Genomic DNA, 22538 nt, shown 5'->3' with positions numbered 1-22538 from the left:
GTTTCTATCTTTGTATCTCTAGTACAGTACATAATAGCTTCCATTAAATGTTAGATTGACTAGAACTGAATTCCATCTACTATATCTCCTTGGTAAATCTTACCAGCTTTATTTCTGAACATCTCTTACTTTTTGTCTGTTCACCCAACCTAGGTCAAGTTCTCATTATTTGTTACTTGTACTACAGTATCATGTTGGTCTTCTAAGATCTTTCTGCTTTTACTCCATCTCCACACTGTTCACAAAGGTTTGTCTATGTTCATTCTCTACTCAAAAAAATTCCAAAATCTGTATGTTGTCTCTAGGATGAAATAGAAACTTTTCTCTTTCATTTTCAAAGCTTTTTACAATCTGGCTCCACTCTACTTTTCTAGAATTATAACACATTACTCTTCACAATCTACCTTTCAATCCAATTTGACTAATTCCATCTACCCACTATTTTGTCTCCTTTATGCATATCATTGTCTATATGCAAGCTAGGAGGTCACACCATCTTTAAGAAAGCCACAGCTATCACCAAACCTTTCTTCCTGAGGCCTTTGCTGACACTGTCAAATATCAGTGCTTCACTTGAAATTGTTTCACACTTACTTTGTATATATACTGCATTTCTTTATATGTGCATATGTTGTTTCTTGATATAATGAAAATTTTTTGCTCAATATTGGAATTTCATAAGGGCTTCATAAATGATGAGCAGCATCATGAAGAGACAGCCTTAGGCAACCTGTGAAATAGGACAATGTACCAAAACAACCAATTTGCATTTTAAAACATCCCACAACTTCTTTCTATTCCTTTATTCCTTTTTCTCTACTCTCCCCAGATCTATTGCATCCTCATGATGCTGTCTGCTTTTCCAAAGTTTCCTGACCCAGGTCTTCATTCTCTGAGCATCACTGTGTGCTCCAAAATTATTTTCTTATCTTTCTCCCTTATCATAATTTCCTGTTTACTATTGACAATTAACTATCTAAATCAGTAATTCACACTTTGATCTCATTGACTGCTAACAGAGCAATATGTTTTACTTTCCAAAGACTTTTTTAAAACCAACACATTATCTTAATTCAAAGGAAACTCTATTTTTGTATTTCAAAGAGATTTAAGGCTTAATTCTATTAGTGTTTTGCCTTTGCTGTATTCAAAGATTGATTTTTTTAAATTGCCAACTGAAAAAAATAAGAAATATTATTTTCTTAGTTGTTTAATGCAATGACAAATCTGCATTTGTGCTTTGCATATGTTGTAGATATCCAGAAAAAAATTTAGAAGTCTCCATCTTATGCTCCATTTACTATTACTAAATATTCTAGTTCAATGGAAGCAACACAGAATTTGTATTTACATTCTTAGGAAACTGCAGGGAATTTTAAAATGCTTAATATGAATTACTGTCATAAAGTGTCTGATTCATCAACATATTATCTGACTCATGTCTTTCTATGACCCTGAATTTTAATTATAATATTGATACAAATACAATATTCTTCTACTGACTCTGCATGTTTGTGAATCATGGAATGCTAGAGTGTGAGAGAAATTAATAGTTGTGGGTCATACAGAGGCTGGGGAGAGGCATATGGTTAGTATGAATAGACTATAATATATTACCCACAAATAATTATGTAAAAGAGGCTACACAGAGATGCCTGATCAGAAAAGGAAGTTGACAGCTCTCATGTAGTGAGAGCTAGAGATCCTGGGGCTCTTAAAGCTTGTGTGTCTAGTAGAAGGTCAACCTTGGCCTCTGCCCTGCCTCAGTGGCTAGATCCCTGCTTAGAATTTATAGAAGTGCATGAATGGCAGCATGAATGACAAGTCATGGATTGGAATCTATACCTCTGGAGGAAGTATCAACATCAGTGCTATCACAGATCTATTAAAAAGCACACATCTGTTTAAAATGATGTGCTTTTAACAAGTTATTCTCTGCTCAGGCAGTGGTTTATCTTATTTTGCCTTTCAACCTTTTCCAAACTCAGAGTGGGTGAAGAGGGTCTTTGTGACATTTTTCTTTTTTCTTTTAATTTATTTAAAACTAAATACAAAATAAGAAGAAAAAAGCAAAGTAGAAATAGAAAGATGAAAAAAGGAGGGAAAAACATTGTCATGAGTCCAGCAATAAATTTTCATTCAAAAAAGTATATATAATAATAGAAGAGATTATATATTCATGACTGTCCATCTTTCCTTTGCTTCCTTGTAAATTATTCTATTATTTTCTGATATTCACTTTTTGTTCTTTTTTTCCCCTTTTCATCCCCCCACCTCCTCCAAGTAATTAAGCATTGGTATATTTATATATACATACAAACATTTTCACATACACACAAATGCATCTATCTATACACATACAAACACCTACATGCATATGTGTATATATATATATATATATATATATATATATACATATGTATTTATACATAGACATGCATCTTAAACAATATTATTATGGCTGATATATACTGCAGATTTCTCTTTTGATTGAATCTTTCAGTTTGACTTTGAGATATATATGATTGCTAGCCTTACTTTTTTTTCTTAACTCCTGCTCCTAGTCCTTGTTATCATGTCTGTATATATCTCTTATTTCCTACCCATGCTAATTTTTCTATTTTAATTCTACTTTTTAATTTGCCTTACTATTGCTTAACTTCCTCATCCCCTTGAACTTTTTATCTTCTCCCCTCACCTTCTCCCTCTCTTTTTATCCCATTCCCATTAACCTAAACACTTGTCCAATTACCCTAAATCTATACACTCTTCTATATTCTATCCCCTTTATTTCTTTATAGATTTTGGAGGGTGCTACGTCCTTCATGATAGGTGTGTATGTGTATAGTGCTATATATACCCTTCATGGTGTAAGCATATGTGGGTGCATGTATTTCCCTATCTAACCAATTCCTGATGTGATTAGGTTTTCAGAACTATCTACCACCCCCAAATGCCTTTGTGTGAGTTCTTCCTCTGCACCTCATTCATACAGCATAATTACTTTTTTCACCCTTTTTATAGTTTTTGCTTTTTTATACTCAGCTTGGTCCCCGTCTTTCTTTCAAACTACCCAATTACTGATGTTAATATAAAACATATGGTACATATAAAAGCATAAACAGTTTGTTTTTGTTGAGTCCCTTGAAATTAATCTTTGATATAGACTCATGTTAATTTTTCTACTGGGTTTACTTGAGACAAAATCCTGAAAACCTGCAAGTTCATTGAATGCCTATTCTTTTTATTCATGTGGTTAGTTTTGCTAGATGTGATATTTTGGCTTCCAGCTTAGCTATATTAATTGTTTATAGCTACACAGACACCTATACACACACACACACACACACACACACACACACACACACACACAGAGACACGAATAATTCTAGAACTGTGGTCTTTTACTGTAGTTGCTGATAAATTCTGTACAATTCTAATTGTAACTCCAGAAAATTTGAATTGTTTTTTTGTTAGTTTATTTGTTTCTTGTAGAATTTTCTCTTTGCTATGAGGATTTCAAAATTTAGCACTACTATTCCTATGTGTTTTCTTAGAATCTCTTTGAAGGGTTGATTAATAGAATTTTTTCTATTTCTACTTTTCCCTCACAGTCTATCACACCAGGACAGTTGTCTTTGATTATTTCTTGCATTATTGTGTCAAGACTTTTTATTATCACAGCCTTCAGGTAGTCCAATTATTCTTTAGTTTTCTAGGTAGAATGCAATTGCTATTCAGTGTTCACATTTGTTCTATTTCAGAAACATTTTTTTTATTTCTATATTGGAATTTATCATCCAATTCTTGACAGAATAAATTCCATCAGATCATTAGTTTCCAGGATGCTTTCTACTCCTTTGTGTGTGATCATCAGTAATTGATAGAAAGAATGCTGGAATGGAGTTTTATATTTTGAATGAGATTTCACATTTATATACTGGCTCTCCTACTTTGATGGATTCAAGGCATTAATTCCTTTGATCCTAAGTCTCCTCATCAATTAAATAAGGATAGATGATCGCTAAGCTCTCCCTCCCCATTTAAATCCTGTGATCCTGAGAAATTGTTTAAAATCAAGAATTTTTCTTTTTTCTTTTCTTTTTTTTTCTTTTTTCTTTTCTATCACTAGAGCTTAGCACTTTGTCTAACACATAGCAGGTGCTCAAAAAGTATTTATTGATTGAGTCTGTCATTCTCTTTCTACATATTAGTTTGTTCATCTGCAAAGCGGGGAGAGAAATATTTGTACTACTCTTTTCTTAAGGGTACTAAGAGAATATTGCTAAATAAATATGAGTCATCACCAGTATGATCACTTTGTAAATGTATTCGATTTCATCTCTCTTGAGAGTAGGATGTATTATGTATGTAATCTTAATAATAACTCTTAGTACAATGTAATGCACCCAGGGGCACAAAATCAATATTCATAAACTAACATTACAAAGTCAAAGTTTCAACTACTTAATTCAGTGCTCTAGCCTCATTAATTTCCATCCCAGTGTCTAAGGTGACACTGTAAAACTTTTCTTATGGTACAATACTTAGATTGAACTATTCTTTTAATAGTCTTTGAGCTGGTATAGCAAACGAAAAGAAATAAAGGAGCAGTAAAATCAGATTATCTTACACTTTTTTAGACTGTCTATAAGACCTGGATTGTAAAATTCTTAAGCAGTGAAACCCTGCTTTTTATGCATCTTATGACTTTTCCCACAACATTTAGCATTAAGATCCCTGGGCAAGAAATTTAATCCCTAATTACTATCACATAACACATATTTATGGCACTTTAAAGTTTTCAAAATGCTTTCTTCAAAACAATCCAAAAAGAAGCTAATATTCTAATACCCCCTTTAAGATAAAGGAAAACGAGGCTCTAAGAGACTCTAAACTCTGCCCTGACCTCCCATATTCCATCTCTTAGCATGTCTTGTTGATTCTTGCTATACAACATTCCATCTATTGCTGTGTCTTGTTGATTCTACCTACAGAATATCTCCCATCTGTCACCTTCTCTCCAATTACAGTTTTCAACTAACCTGCAATAATAATAATTGCAGATGTAATTTTCTTCCATACCTTTCCCTCTTCCAATTTATTCTCTATATAATTATTAAACTAATACTCTTAAAGCACAGATCTGCCCAGTCTCTTATGTGTTCAGGAAGATTTTGTGATTTCCTAGTGCATCTAAGAACACTTTACTTTCTATCTTTCATAAACGATATTTCATTTCTATCCTCGACTTCTATCTGCCTAGAACCTCTTTAATTGAACCTTTTGGAATTCAGAGTTTATTTTAAGACAAAACTTAAATATGTAGCATGTCTCTGTCCATTTCCCTTGCATACACTGTGCCTTTTTGAGGAGATATATAGGATAAATTGTAATCAACAGTCAGCACCCACAATGTGTAAGTTTTATATCTCTCACATAGATGTATAAGGTTTTTCCCTGAGACTGGCTTACTTGCTCCAATCTAGTCTCATACTAGCCCATCTAAGTTTCCAGAAGTAAGCCACCATTACATTGTTACATTCAAACACTTTTAGTGATGATTGTCATCATCTTAAACTATCAATTGTTGATTCCTCTTTACTTGCCTGAAAACGATTTACTATTCCATTCAGGATATTTGGAAGTTTCTCTTCCTCCTCACAAGGTAAACTTTTTTTTTTAAAAAAACTTTTTTTTTAGGTTCTTTTTCTTTGCGTTCTCTGTAGCAACACCAGAAAACATTTCTTCAGCTTCTTAACTTTTTTAATAATCTTTTCATATCATTTTACAAGTATATCTTCATAAATAAACAAAAGTAAAACACATACAAATTTACAAACCTTTTCCTTAACTCCATAGGAAAGGCTTTATATCAAGCCATTTTTCAACTGCCAACACCAATTATCTCTCCAATATTTTATTTCATATAAAGTTATAATAACAGTATTTGTAGTCTCCATAAAATAAACATTTTAAAGCAAAGTTTGTATTTATATCATGGACATTATCCTTTTCAAAATGACCACAGAAGGAAGGTAGAATAGACGTTCTGAATTTAAAATTCACAATTGACAAAATGACATTTGAGTTTTTGCTATTTTGACTTGTTTCACATTCATAAAAGAAAAAAAAAAAAAAGAATGTTCCTGAACTATGGGATTTAGAACTTCCTTTTCAGGGAGAAGAATGTGTAATGATTCCACAACAGGTAAAATCCAGGATAATCAAATTATTTTAAACTCCTTATCCATACTTTTACCTTTACAACCTGCTTAACTCATTGAACATGCCTAGTATTAAAAAAAAAGTAACATATTGTGTTTCAAGCTCCTATTATCATGGCTTCTTTTCATTATCTACACAGTAATAATTCTCCCTACACTATAAAGGAGAAAATATTCATTCTGTCTCTTCATCCAATGGAAAAGTGTGTGTGTGTGTGTGTGTGTGTGTGTGTGTGTGTGTGTTTGTGTGTGCAAGGCAAAATAGTGTACAAAGCCAGCAAGAAGGCAAATATCTTTAATATCCAGGATAAAGATGCCTATGAATCTAGCTTTAGATTGCATTCTCAATGTATTTTAAACACTGAATGAACCCTGTTTGGTTGTCAAATACCCTTAGCTCAAGAAGTCTAAAGTTGTAAATAAGTATTAGACTTTAGGAAAAGAAAACTGAGGGATAATGGAACAACAGCAAAATCTCCAGAATGTTTCTAAAAGATAGAGAAATATTTTTAAAGAAAATATTAGGGTAGAAATCAGATCAGAAACTAAAACTTTCTTTTTTTCCATAATTATAAATTTTTATTGATAGAACCCATGCCTGGGTAATTTTTTTACAACATTATCCCTTGCACTCACTTCTGTTCCAATTTTTCCCCTCCTTCCCTCCATCCCCTCCCCCAGATGGCAAGCAGTTCTATACATGTTTTCTTTTTTTTTTTTTTAAATTAAATTATTTATTTATTTATTTTAAATAGCCTTTTATTTACAAGTTATATGTATGGGTAATTTTATAGCATTGACAATTGCCAAACCTTTTGTTCCAATTTTTCCCCCCCCCCCCCCCCAGATGACAGGGTGATCAATAGATGTTAAATATATTAAAGTATAAATTAGATAGACAATAAATATACATGATAAAACTGTTATTTTGCTGTATAAAAAGAATTGGACTCTGAAATATTATACAATTAGACTGTGAAGGAAATCCAAAATGCTGGCAGGCAAAAATATAGGGATCGGGAATTCAATGTAATGGTTCTTAGTCATCTCCCAGAGTTCTTTCACTGGGCGTAGCTGGTTCAGTTCATTACTGCTCCATTGGAACTGATTTGGTTCATTTCATTGCTGAGGATGGCCAGGTCCATCAGAATTGGTCATCATATAGTATTGTTGTTGAAGTATATAATGATCTCCTAGCCCTACTCGTTTCACTCAGCATCAGTTTGTAGAAGTCTCTTCAGGCCTTTCTGAAATCATCCTGTTGGTCATTTCTTACTGAACAATAATATTCCATAACATTCATATACCACAATTTATTCAGCCATTCTCCAATTGATGGGCATCCACTCAGTTTCCAGTTTCTGGACACTACATAGAGGGCTTCCACAAACATTCGTGCACATACAGATCCCTTTCCCTTCTTTAGTATCTCTTTGGGATATAAGCTCAGTAGTAACACTGCTGGATCAAAGGGTATGCACAGTAGTCCTATACATGCTAAATATGGCACAGTATATCCTAGATACAATATATGTGTACAGAACTAAACAGTTCTCTTGTTCCACAGGAAAAATTGGATTCAGAAGGTAAAAATAACTCGGGAAGAAAAAAAAATGCAAACAGTGCATTCATTTCCCAGTGTTTTTTCTCTGGGTGTAGCCGCTTCTGTCCATCGATAATCAATTGAAACTTAGTTAGATCTTCTCTTTGTCAAAGAAATCCACTTCCATCAGAATACATCTTCATACATTATCATTGTTGAAGTATATAATTATCTCCTGGTTCTGCTCATTTCACTTAGGATCAGCTCATGTAAATCTGTCCAAGCCTCTCTGTATTCATCCTGCTGGTCATTTCTTAGAGAACAATAATATTCCTTCACATTCATATACCACAAATTACCCAACCATTCACCAATTGATGGGCATCCAATCATCCTAGCCACTACAAACAGGACTGCCACAAACATTTTGGCACATACAGGTCCTTTTCCCTTCTTTAGTATCTCTTTGGGATATAAGCCTAGTAGTAACACTATTGGATCAAAGGGTATGCACAGTTTGATAGCTTTTTGAGCATAGTTCCAAATTCTCCAGAATGGCTGAATGTATTCATAGTTCCATCAACAATTTATCAGTGTCCCTGTTTTCCCACATCTCCTCCAACATTCCACATTATGGCTTCCCTGGACGCAAGGAGCGAGTGATGGTGGCCACACAGCAGGAAATGAATGATGAACAGCTATTGCTGAAACAGTGGGATTACTGTGCACACCATCTCATCCGACTACTCAAGTGTAAGCGGGACAGTTTTCCAAATTTCCTGGCCTGTGGCCAAGAGAAACACATCTGGGTCCTCAGCGAGCATCAAGACTATGTGAGCCACATGAAAGAGTTTGAGTGGGAATGGCGTTTGCTGGCAAGACAGAAGTGGCAGGAGAAGAGCAAGTCTTCAGAGTGAAAATACCCACAAATATACTAAGACCCCAGCTCTGTCCCCATAATCATGTACCAGCTGGATAAATAAATACTGTTTTGAACTTCCAGGCCCCTTCAAAGGCCTGTATTTGCCATCACAAACACCACCTATCTGTATACTAGGGCCTCAGGGCCTTCTTTGACTAGCTCCCAACTCTCACTGTCATTCTAGCCAATTTGACAGATGTATAGTAATATCTCAGAGTTGTCTTAATTTGCATTTCTCTGATTAATAATGACTTGGACATCTTTTCATATGGCTAGAAATAGTTTCACTTTCTTCATCTGAGAATTTTCTGTTCATATCCTTTGACCATTTATCAATTGGAGAATGGCTTGATTTCTTATAAATTAGAGTCAGTTCTCTGTATATTTTGGAAATGAGGCCTTTATCAAAATCTTTGTAAAAATGTTTTCCCAGTTTAATGCTTCCCTGTTAATCTTGTCTGCATTAGTTTTGTTTGTACAAAAACTTTTCAATTTGATATAATCAAAATTTTCTATTTTGTAATCAATAATGATCTCTAGTTCTTCTTTGGTCATAAATTCCTTCCTCTTCCACAGGACTGAGAGGTAAACTATCCTATGCTCTTCCAATTTATTTATAATCTCATTCTTTATGCCTAGGTCATTAACCCATTTTGACCTTATCTTGGTGTATGGAGTTAAGTGTGGGTCAATGCCTAGTTTCTGCCATACTAATTTCCAATTTTCCCAGCAATTTTTGTCAAATAGTGAGTTCTTATCCCAAAAACTGGGATCTTTGGGCTTGTCAAACACTAATCAAAGTTATTGACTGTTTTGTCCTTTGAACCTAACCTATTCCATTGATCAGCTAATCTATTTCTTAGCCAATACTAAATGGTTTTGGTAACGATTGCTTTATAATATAATTTTTAGATCTGGTTCAGCTAGGACACCTTCATTTGATTTTTTTTTTCATTAATTCCCTTGAAATTCTTGACCTTTTGTTTTTCCATATGAACTTTGTTGTTATTTTTTCTAGGTCACTAAAATAGTTTTTTTTGAGAGTCTGATTGGTATAGCACTAAATAAATAGATTAGTTTAGGTAGTATTGTCATGTTTATTATATTTGTTCACCCAATCTAAGAGCATTTAATATTTTTCCAGTTGGTTAGATCAGACTTAATTTGTGTGGAAAGTGAAACTAAAACTTTCAAAGAAAAAAAATAATAAGAAACAATAGCACAGACAGCTTTGGATACCCAATAGAAAGTCTGTCCAAAGTGATAGAGATTCTGAAAACCTTCCCATGGCAGGGAAAAATGCAAAATTAAATAACTTGGAATAAGCACAAGAATCAATAAGTCTGACCTTGAATCCAGGGTGTGAAGAGACAATTAAGGACAATGAGTCTTCCAGAATCACATGATCAATTACAAATACTGAATGCCATATTAAAAGAAAAAATGCCAACAGCCTACATAGAAGTTTTGAAAACAGATCGTAAAATACCAACTTATCAAATGCATGAATCATGCTGGAGCAAAAACTATGTACTATTTCCATTTCAGATTATTATTGTCAAGTAACAAAATTTATAAAGGGCCAGGAAAAAGGCTATTAGTTATGAATAGACTGGGAAATTATTCAATTCAGCAAAAGAAAGGCAATAGATAGGAGGAAATTATAGATGTGTGTTGGGTTGACCCGTATGTGAACAAAGAAGAAGTTATAATTACTTCAGTTTCTCAGGTAGTATAAAGGGATGTAGAAGAGCTGTAGATGTTAGGAAGGCAATGAATTATATAACTACATGAGGGTGGTCAACATTCAAGAAGGAGGAATGTACATTAGGAAGTATTCAAAGGCAAGAGGCCTAGATAAAAGCGTGGTATGGCACAGGACTCCACTACTCAGCATACAGTGACTATTACCATGCCAGAAGACCCTTCATGAACTAATATTTCTAGAAGTCAGGTACAGCAGAAATGTCTTAGCAACCCTCCCTCCAAAAGCTAAACAATCCACCAGAAGCCAAACCAAATAAATAAAGAAATATAAAAGGAAGTGAGGGTAAATTCAAATCTATAATTTTTCTAACTCAATAATGGGATTCAGGAGGGTTTTCAGCTTTTGCATTCCAGAAGCCCTATTTTCCAGAAGAGACACAGAGAGAATATTGAAGGACCAGATAATTATATAGTCTATGAACAAGATAAAATAATTCAGAAGAGTATATCTATATGGGAGTAGAAATAAGGAAGAGGAGAACAAAATATATTATGATTTGGAAAAGTTTGTCAAAAGTAAATGGCATAAGAAATCAAGTTTTAGGCAGGATTTTGAACCATATATATCTATATGGGGAGAGTGAAGAGTTAAAAGTAGTTAGAGTGGTGGTAAAGATAAATAATTTTAATAACTTCTGATAGCATAGAAATAGAAAGAAGAGAAAAAAAAAACCTATGTTAGTATACTGAGTTCAATTATCAGCAAAAATAACCCTAGAAGCAAAATGCTGACTTAAAAGAGGGAGTTGTTAAAAAAAATCAAAAGATAAATAAATGGAAGAAAAAACACAAACCATAAGTGCAAATGGATTAAATGAATCAAAACTGGATTAAGAAAGTTTAAGAATAATAAAAGAGAATGTCATAATGAATTAAAAAACTAAAATATTGCAAGATGTATCTAAAAACAAAGATAAATCATGAATGAAAAAGGAGACATTGGAATGAAGTATACAATTTTCATGTCAATACAAAAAAGTAGGAATTATATTAATATTAGATAAAACAAATACAAAGATTCATAGTTGATAAAATAAATATGGAAGCTTCATTAAAGATGTGATTAAAATGTTATTATTAAATTCATGTACACCAAATAGTATAACAACTGAATCTATTAAGAAAAGCTAACTGATAAGAACAAAAGGAAAGAGATAGTGGCATATTATTTATAGTTGAATGTATTTCCTTTTCTCAGGACTAGCTAATACTAACCAGAAATAAATATTAAAAAGGTAATAATGGGACTGTTTCAAAAATTAGATTTTCAAAATTCATGGTATCTTCTAAATAAAGCTAAGTTGGCAATCTTTGTTAACAAAGGATGGGGAAAGACCTTGTGATATCTTTCTCTTTGACAAGTTGCTTTTTTGTAACATGAGAATCAATTATGGCAATTAACTAGGAATCAGGATATTTTGGAATACTAGAATATTTTAATTTAATTATTAATTTAATTTAATACTGAAAGCCTAAATGATATAATCTTAGGTAGTTGTATATATATATATACATATGCATATCTGCATGTGTGTGTGTGTATAATAAGCTAACTAATAACCATATTGTGTCCTCTAAGCATTCAAGTGAAAGAAAGAATCAAATGAAGCAACAAATTTCATTGTTGTCTTATTTTAAGAACATGCTGCAGACATCCCAAGACTGCTACCTTGAGCAGTCACCAACCATCTTCATCAAGAAAAGACCCTCCACTAACAAAAAGATTCTGACTTCCTGAAGGCTTGAGAAATGGTTAGCATTTTTCCTTTTTTTAGCAACAAAATATTTTAGTTAAGGTATGTACATTTTTTAGACATTATAATATTAAATACTTTACATATTACCATATAATACGAACAAAATTTTTATTTTCACTAAAACTAAAAAAAAAAGTGACTCACTTTATTATGATATTCACTTTATTGCAATGATTTGGTACCAATCTACAAAATCTCTGACATATATCTGTATAAAGAATTTAGAGAAGTATTCAGAACAACAGCAGGACAATGACCAAGGGTGTTTCTAGTTATTTGGCTGGTATAACTGGCAATGGAAGTGTTGTATCACAAAAGAGCCAAAGACATTCCCTGGTGATATCAAACTAAACAACTGGCTAATTTCCTCCCTATGGAGCAGCAATGGTAGCTGGAGACTGTTAGCAGAGACATCTTAGCAAAAACAAAAACAACAACAACAACAACAACATAGACTCCCTATTTGATGACATCCTGTTAGAATATTGATATTCCTGTACTCTGAGGTGGTAGTTGCTGTGAAAGTGTTTGTTCCCAGTATGGAGCATTCTGGCCAGATAAATTTCCTGAGTATACTTGTCTGACCCTTGTGAATAGACAAAACAGTAGAAAAGTTTCTTTGTTCTTGAAGGAATATCTTCTCTAGGATCATCACAAGCTCAGAATTAATCAGAAGCACTATTTGAACCTGGGTTTTCCTTAATCTTGATGGCAGTCCTAATATGTACCCTCAGTATCTACCTTCTTATAGTACCCATGATATTATTATTCCTCTTTCTACAGTGTGGGACCGGAGAGAATGGCAAAGTCAAAAGAAAAAGAAATGTGTCTTTCCCTAAGAGGAGTTACTGATTGTCAGTTTTGTCAATTTGCTGCTGAGGAATGTTTTAATATGAATGTCAATATTTGGTGTTATGCAGTATGGACTGAATAAAATGCAAATACTTTAATATAAGACTGCAAAAGAGTGTGTGAAAAGTTTCCACTTGTCAGGATGTGGAATCATTGATGAAGAAGTTGATTTATTTCTTCTCAAATAATGACCATAAATGCTTTTTTGCTGACTTTCTTTCCAAATTTTAGCAGTAGCACAGTGTTTTGCACATCACTACTGCTTAATAAATGTCCATTGTAGTGAATTTGTTTTTTGAACTGATTAAAAAGGCAATTATGTTCAACCTTTTAATTGCCTCATTACAAATTCATTGAATATCTCTAAGGTTATTGAGTTGAAAACACTATTTTTCTCTACTGTGAAAGGAAGTAAGATATTTCTGAAGGTAAGTTTTAAAACATTTAAATATCAAAATTATATAAACAATTAAAAATAAGGTAGATGTAAAATCTAGAAGACAAAAAAGATTCTAGATTTTAGTGGATATAAAACATAGAGGGTTGAGCCCTATCTAAGTAAGGAGGACCTAATTTAAAATTCAACAGCCTTAAATATTTATTTTATGACTCTGGGCAAATGATTTCACTTCTGTCCATTTCAGCTTTCTTACCTCTTGATTGGACATAATAATAGCACTTATTTTCTAGGATTGTTATGAGGATCGAATGAAATACTATTTTAAAATTGCTATGCTGACTATTTTTGTCATTTCAAATGATATTTACATTATAAGGAATATGTTATATTAACTAGAAATCTTTCATAGAGTAGAAACATTATAGTACAGTATAAAACATTTCTAGGTTTGGATTTGTTGAATCTAAATTTGAATCCCAGCCCTAATAAATATTGCTTCTGTAACCTTGATCAACCTTTTACTTAGATTCTCTGAGACTCAATATTCTCATCTCTAAAATCAAAAACTTTAACCAAATTGTTCTACAAGCCTTTCCAGCTCAAAATCAATAATCTCCTGACTTGGACATATTGCTTTGAATGCCTAATGCATGTCAAATTGTACAGGTGCATGAGTCTACAAACACATGTAAAACAACAATAAAATCAGTGTTTTGCACAGACTTGTCCTAACTAACAATAAAAAAAAAACCTGACAGGGATTATGGCACTCACGAATAATACAGCATATCTGAACATTTTTCAGTGAAAAGAAGTACTTGAATAGGAAAATAAAAATGTCTTCTGTTCATAATTGCACCAGTATAGACTGGTTGACAAGTCGTTTCTATTCCTCTCTTTAGTCCCACCCCCTCTGTACATATATGTATTTATGTATACATCTACTACTGTAGTAGAAGTAACATCTCCTATGTATCATTGTGTTAAAGAACACACAATACATGTATGTATGTTTTCAGTGATTTCTTTGTAATTTTGCAAACTTCACTTATGATTTTTTTTTGTTCTTTTTACTTACCTTGTGGTAGTCATTGTGAATACTGTTTTCTTAGTTCTATTTACTTCTCTCTAAATTAGATTTTTACATTAAACTATTTACATGTTTCTCAGTATTCATTATAGGTATAATTTCTTACAGCAAGTTATATTCTAACACATTAATATACCATAGTTTGGCCATTCCTTAGTCAAAAAGAATCTTTTTCCTCCTAATTCTTTATCATCACAAAAAATGCAGCTAAAATATTTCAGTGTATGTGATTTCTTCCAATCAGTGACCTCTTTAGAATATAAGCCTAGCATTGCAATTTTTATGTGAAAGCATATGAACATTTTGTTACTCTTCAATTATTGCCATGTATGTGATTCTTTGTGACCCTATTTGGGATTTTTATGTGAAAAATATTTGAGTAGTTTGCCATTTCCTTCTACAACTCATTTTACAGAGATGAGACAAACATAATTAATTTAACTACCAAGGGCCACACAACTAATAATGTCTTTGGCCAGATTTAAATTCAGGAAGATGAATCATCCTTGCTCCAGGCCCAGTCCCCTATTCATTGTACCACCTACCAGTCCATAATCTTAAATTGCTTTCCAAAATGTTTATACTAATTCGCAGCTCTACCAACAATGTGTTATTGTCCCACAACCTTATCCAGGATTGTGATATCTTTACTATTTACAAGATATGAAACAAAATGTCAGAATGCTCATTTCTCTTATTGTATTGTTCATCCCTTATCTATTGTTTAATTCATATGTGTTTACATAGAAATATTTGTTATTTATATATATATATATATATATATATATATATTTATAAATGACTATATAAGTATAAAATCAACAAACATGATAAGTGTGGTGTGCATTATAGAATGTTTCCCTTCCTATTCTATGTTCATTAATTTTGTTTACGCAGAAGTTTCTTAGTTTCATATAATCAAAGTTATTTTATCTTTTGTAAATCCTGGAAAAATAAAAATGTCCTTTCCATATACTAGATATTTGGTGTTTTATATATATATTAGATGTTCAATGACTGTGGGATAAGTAGACTCTTATCCTTTCTCTGGAAATATTGACATAATGTATTTGTACTGGTGAAGTACCAGAAATCTTCCAGATTTTGTATGCACAAAATATTTCTATGTTCTCTAAAACTAAACCACATTTCTAGTCAGGAATTCATTCAAGTCATGTTGATTGAACTCTAGGTTCATTTTCTTATTCTCTTCTCAATAGGGATGAAAAATCTCATCCTTTTGGCAATAACCTCACATATATGAACACAGTTGTCACTCCTCAGTTTTATCTTTTAAAGACTAAATCATCAAAATTCCTCACAAGATCTGTTTTACAAATTCAAATAATTTTTGTTGCTCTTCTCTAGGACTTCCCGGATCCTCTAGTGAAATGTCAACCTTTAAAGTGCCGAGAACATGTAACATATAACAATTCAACTCATACTGCGAAAGAATGGGAAGATTATGCGATTTTCGAAAAAATGTACTTTCTTATACTTGCCTTAAAACAGCCACAATTTAACAATAACTGATATCTATGACACATTTTATATCATTGGAGCTGTACAATAACTCTGTGAGATTCTTATAGTAACTCTATTCTTCACATTTTGCAGATCAGAAAGTTCTGATAATCCTATAGTAGCTAACTCAGCTTAGCTTTTCCCATCAGTGTGCATTCTCATCTTCAGCATGACCATTTTCTACTTTAGTTTACTGGAAACTGCTTTCACTGCTTTCTTTCTTTCTCTCTTTCTACTCTGAAGACTGCAACCAAATCAATTTTTCTTTTACCTCTAGAAAAATTATATCCACTGACTGACCTAGAATTACATTTACCATCTTTATGACTTCCTAGATCATACTATCCTCTCCTGGATGCCAGTTCTTTTAATATTTATAGTAAATTCCTCAAAGGCAAGGTCTGTCTTGTTTTTGTACTCTTTTATCCATTCTTTACATGTTCTCAACACTTAATACATACTTGTTAAATGTTTTTCATTCATCCAAATATAAATTCCCATTTTATGTCATTAAAGAGTTATTTTATAGGAAAAAAACATGGACTGGTATAGAAGGCAAAGAAAACCAAATAAATAGACAAAGTGTTCCAAATTCCTAATTAGAGAAACAAAGTCTGATGGTCTTTTATCACTCCCTTTGACCTATTAGATTGTAAAATATATTAGATTGTTAATGATTTCCTTATTATTAAAGAACTTTTCTTTCTCACAATTTTGTCACCATTGAGCTAGAATCTTCATTTATACTACACCTCTTTAGCTAGTTGATATATTTTGAGGACTTTATTATTTCTTCATTAAATGTAACTATAATGAGGGACCCGAGGTTTAGTACTTGCAATTCATATTTTTCTACATATTTTTCATCCAACTATTCATTCTCAAGGTTTTGCCATTTTTTTCCTCAGGTGTTTATGAATCTTACATTTATCATTGGTTAGATCACCTCGGGAATGCTGTTTAGAGCAACGCTAGTTAGGAAAAACTAATAAACTGAATAAAACTCAATGGAGAGTCAAAAGAATGATACAATCCCTTTAGTTCATGCTAAATACAAATTAGTTGAAGTAATATTAAGGATATTAAGCCTGGAAAAAAAAAGATTTAGCTGGGAAGAGGTCAGAAGAAGAAAGAATATGATAATCATTTTTAATTATCCAGTATTCCAACTGGAAGAAATGAATAAACTTGTTCTACAGCATGGTGCCCATGTAGTTGTAATTAGAAAATCATAGCATAGCATAAAATAAAATAGAATATGATATAATATGACATAACATGATATGATATGATGTGAAATATATGGTATGAGATATGATAAAGCATACATTTTTAATTTGAGATATAAATTATTTTTGAACCAAATCTAAGTGAAATATCACATCTTCAATGTTATTCTTTCTCAATCTCAGAGTTCATTTATTGTTTTATATAGAATAAAACCATTTCAGTTGGAATGCATTATTGAAATAAATGACTGAATCTTTTACCTAGAGATTTCCATAAATATCAATATAATTTCCTAGGATTAAATACAGATATTCTTTTTAGTTCAGGTATTAGAAGACACATTTTCTTTTTTACCAAGGTTTTAAATCTTAGGATCATTGTGGCCTGATTCCTCTATTTCATGATCTATTAAATAATTATTTTCTATAAAATATATCACAGAGTAATACTTCCATTATGTGACAATTGCTGTAACAATAATTTCCTTATCTGATGTTTCTTTCCTCCTTTACATCCATAATTATATTTTGTATGCCATAACTGAATTAATCTTTATAAAATGTTGTTTCTATTTTATCACTCTCCTGGATACAGATGTAGATATAATGTTCTTCTTTGACTAAAAAATAAATTACAAACTCTTGCCCTATAGTCAAAGCTTTGAAAAATCTTGACCTTCTCTATCTTAAACTATCATATAAACATTTTTGCTTTTTTATATTAATCAATTATTTGATTTAATGTTCCTTCAATGTCTTCTTCTCCTTCATTTGCTATAAGCATGTCTGAAATGTCTCACTGTTTCTGAATAAATCCTTCAGGCCTTATTTGGGATCAGATATCCTTTATTTATTTAAAAAAAAGAGTGTGATTGAATCTTTATTCAGACACAATCAGTTCTTTTTCTACATATGGAGAGGAATTTTCATCCAAAGTCCTTCAGATTAGTCTTAGATCATTGTTTTTCTGAGAATAACAAAGACATTTACAGCTGATCATCTCAACATTGCTATTGTTTTGTATACTTTAGATTTATTTTTTTCCTAATGTAATCTTTTTAATAATAGCTTTTTGTTTTCAAAATACATGCAAAGATTATTTTCAACTTTCACCTTTTTAAAACCTTGTGTTATAAATGTTTCTTCTTCCCCTCTCTTTACCTCCCTCCTTGGGCAGCAAGTATCTAACATTGGTTAAATATGTGCAATTCATCTATACATGGTTCCACATTTATCATGTTGCACAAGAAAAAAAATAAGTCAAAAAGGGAAAAAAACAAGAAAGAATAAAAATAGTAAGCAAACAACAACAAAAAATGTGAAAATACTATGTTGGGATTTATATTCAGCTCCCAAGGATCCTCTTTCTGGATGCAGATGGCTCTCTCCATGATAAGTCTATTTGAAGTGTCCTGAATCACCTCATTGAAATGAGTCAAGTCCATTAGAGTTGATAATCACATAGTCTTATTGGTGCTGTGTATAATGTTCTCTTTGTCCTATTCTTTTCATTTAGGATCAGTTTATGTAAGTTTCCTCAGATCTTTCTGAAATCAACCTGCTGATCATTTCTTATAGAACAATAATATTCCATAACATTCATATATCATAACTTGCTTAGTCATTCTCCAGTTTATGGGCATCCACTCAAATATTTTTGCATATGTGGGTCCTTTTTCCTTTCTTATGATTTCTTTGAGATACATATTTAGGAGAGACACTGCTGGATCAAAAGACATGTACAACTTAGTAATCCTTGGGGCATACCTCCAAATTTTTCTCCAGAATATTTGGATCGGTTCATAACTTTACCAACAATGTATTAAATGTCCCATTTTTCCAACATCCCCTCCAATATTTATCATTATCTTTTTTTTCATCTTAGTTAATCTCAGAGGTGTATAGTAGTACTTCAGAATTGTCTTAATTTGCATTTCTCTAATTCAATAGCTATTTAGGGCATTTTTTTTTCATATGATTAGAAATGGCTTAACTTTCTTCATCTGTCTCTTCATAGCCTTTAACCATTTATCAATTGCAGAATGGCTTATATTCTTATAAATTAGAGTCAATTCTCTGTATGTTTTAGAAATCAGAACCCTTATATGTGAAAAATCTTCCCCAGTTTTCTTTTTTCCTTCTAATCTTGGCTTCAGTAGTTTTGTTTGTACAAAACCTTTTTTAATTTAATATAATCAAAATTATTAATTTTGTATTGAATAAAGTTTTCTAGTTCTTCTTTGACCATAGATTCCTTCCTCCTTTATAGATCCTAGAGGTAGACTATCCCTTGTTCTCCTAATTTGTTTATAGTATCACCCTTTATGTCTAAATCATGAACCCATTTTGACCTTATCTTGGTATAGGGTGTTAGGTGCTGGTCAATACTTAGTTTCTGCCATACCATTTTTCAATTTTCCCAGCAATGTTTATCAAATAGTGAGTTCTTATCTCAGAAGCTAGAATCCCTGGGTTTATCAAACACTAAATTTGACTATATTGACTATACATACACACACACACACACACACACATACATTTACATAAATATATATATATATATATATATATATATATATATATATATATATGTGTGTGTGTGTGTGCGTGTACACACTTTGACCATTGCATCTAGTGAACCTAAACTATAACACTGATCAACTACTCTATTTCTTAGCTAGTACCAAATGGTCTTTATAACTGCTGCTTTATAGTATAGTTTTAATCTAGTATAGCAATTTCATTTGAATTTTTTTCATTGATTCCTTTGAAATTTTTGACCCTTTGGTCCTTCAGATGAATTGTTATTTTTTCTAGCTCTATAAGGGAATTTTCTGGCAATTTGATTGGTAAGGCATTGAATAAGTAGATTAGATATCCTTTATAAAGAATGTCTCAACTACCCTATGTTAAACTGTGGTCTCTCTTTTCAATTTTGAACCCTTGAAGGTGTTTTATATATATATAAATTATTTTGGTACCTTTTCTAATTATTTGATTTCTCTTGTTGAGGGCAAATACCAAGTTAAAAGTTCCCTTTGGATATTTTGAAATATTTAACAGTATACTGGGTACAGATTAAATTTTTAATAAATGTTTTGATTTGGTTTCATTTGTTAATAATCAATGATCATATAAATTATTGGTTACTACACTTAGTCTGAGGTTATGATAAAATGATTTTTTGTTATTTGAAAGTTCAAGATAAAAAATGTTTTAATAAAACAATCCTCTGTACATTTTTTGAAAAGAATGAGTCAACCACACATCTGAGTTATTATTAGTCATCATCATTTCTATTTTTCATTCTATTAGAATAGGCTGAATCCTTATTTATTTCACTCCCTGTGGCACAAGTAGCTTTGTTGCCACCTTTTCCTGCCTGTGAGTGGTGTTATTTTCCATGGTAATAAATATCCTCACAGCCTCAGTTTGGATTAGGAAGCTTCATTGTCAAAGTGGGGTGTACAATACTGATGTATACATGCAGATGCTTATAGCCAGCTGTCAGCTATAATGCTGAAAAATAAAAATGTTGATCCTGAAAAATAGAAATGCTGTGTGAATTTTTTCTTGTAAATTACTGGCTACATTTTATGAGCAGTAAAGTGGAAAAAGGAAAGAATTTTGTGTATGTCCACAACATTCCATACCTTAATAGAATTTTTTCGAAAGCTAACTTCCATTCTTGAGATGGTTTAAAATTTGAAAGTTCACATAATTGGCTAATTATCAGTATTCAGAAGACAACTAATTTCACAAGGAAATGTAGCTTTATAAGTAAATTAGCAAACATAAATTTAAATTTATCTCTAAGAATTCAATACATTTTAACAATTGTATCAAATATACATTAGTTAATCCATCCTAAAGTACCTATAATTATAAGAAATTATTTAGAAAAATAAAAAGATATCTTTGTGTATTATATTAATACTAATTAAATGGTACTAATTCCTAAGTTTAAGAGCTATGCTTTAATATGCCAGTAAAGTTGGAAAATTCAACAGTTGGTCAATGAATTGGAAAAGGTCAATTAATATCCCAATATAAAAAATGGCAAAGCCAAAGAATGTTAAAATTACTGAACAACTGCAGCCATTTTACCTGCCAGGAGGACTATGTTTAAGATTCTGCAAGCTAAGCTTCTGGAATATGTTAACCAAAAATTACCAAAATAGCAGGCTGGTTTTAGATGAGGCAGAGAAACTAGATCCAAATTACCAATATTTGCTAGATTATGGGGGGAAAAAAACAGGGGAGTTCCAGAAAACCATTCACTTCTTTTTCATTGATTACACTAAATCCTTTGACTATGTGGATCACAAGAAAATGTGACAAGTCCTCAAAGAAATAAAAGTACTACTACTTCACAGATATTAGATTGGCTAATTGTTATAGGAGACAGTAGTGTGAAATGGCCTGACTAGCTCCCTGGAGGGCCTCAGGATTAGTCAGAGTCAGGATTAATCAAAGTTCTTGGTCTTTAAGGGGAGAACTGAAGGAGAAGAAGCTTCCATGTGGCTTGCCAGAGATGTATCCTTGATTCTGGAGTCTGGACTCTCCAGCTTCTCTACTCCTCTTCCTGTAGCCAAGTGCTTCTGAATTCTCTCTCCCCAGCTCTCCAATCTTTGCCTATGATTATCTCCCCACCAATCATTCAGCAAGCACCAATCGTGAGGAGAGCCATCACATCACCATCTCATCTAAATATGTATATAGAGCCATTATCTCACATCAAATAGGTAGTCTTAAGTGTTCTGCTGTCTGATTCAAGCATACCTTTTCGGAGTTTCAGCCTTCTACAATAATCTATTATTGGTGAAGTTGGAAATCAATCCAACCATTCTAGAGAGCAATTTGGAACTATGCCCAAAGGACTGTCAAACTGCATACCCTTTGATTCAGCAGTGTCACTATTGGGTCTATATCCCAAAGAGATCATAAAAGAGGGGAAAAGGAACCATATGTTGCAACAGCTCTTTTTGTGGTGGCAAAGAATTGAAAAGTGAGTGGGTATCCCTCATTTGGGGAAAAACTGAATAAATTAAGATATTTGAATATAAAGGAATATTATTGTTCTGCAAGGAATGATGAGCAAGCTGATTTCAGAAAAATCTGGAAATACTTAAGTGAACTGATGCTGAGTAAAGTGACCAGAACCAGGAAAACACTGTACATTACAAAAGTAATACTATATAATAATCAATAATGATTGACTTGGCTC

The 22538-nt window shown here is 32.2% G+C and overlaps 1 protein-coding gene and 1 pseudogene across 2 annotated transcripts in view; one reads left to right on the top strand and one right to left on the bottom strand.

Moving 5' to 3' along the window:
- GRID2 (glutamate ionotropic receptor delta type subunit 2) overlaps positions 1-22538 on the bottom strand; it is a 1791455-nt gene that overhangs the window by 668342 nt on the left and 1100575 nt on the right. The gene's annotated exons all lie outside the window — the stretch shown is intronic.
- LOC116419887 lies at positions 8385-8806 on the top strand (annotated as a pseudogene).

Source organism: Sarcophilus harrisii, chromosome 6 (genome assembly GCF_902635505.1).
Source record: "Sarcophilus harrisii chromosome 6, mSarHar1.11, whole genome shotgun sequence".
Taxonomy (NCBI): domain Eukaryota; kingdom Metazoa; phylum Chordata; class Mammalia; order Dasyuromorphia; family Dasyuridae; genus Sarcophilus; species Sarcophilus harrisii.
Note: the sequence above shows the minus strand (reverse complement) of the source record. Positions and strands in the feature narration are given on the sequence as shown.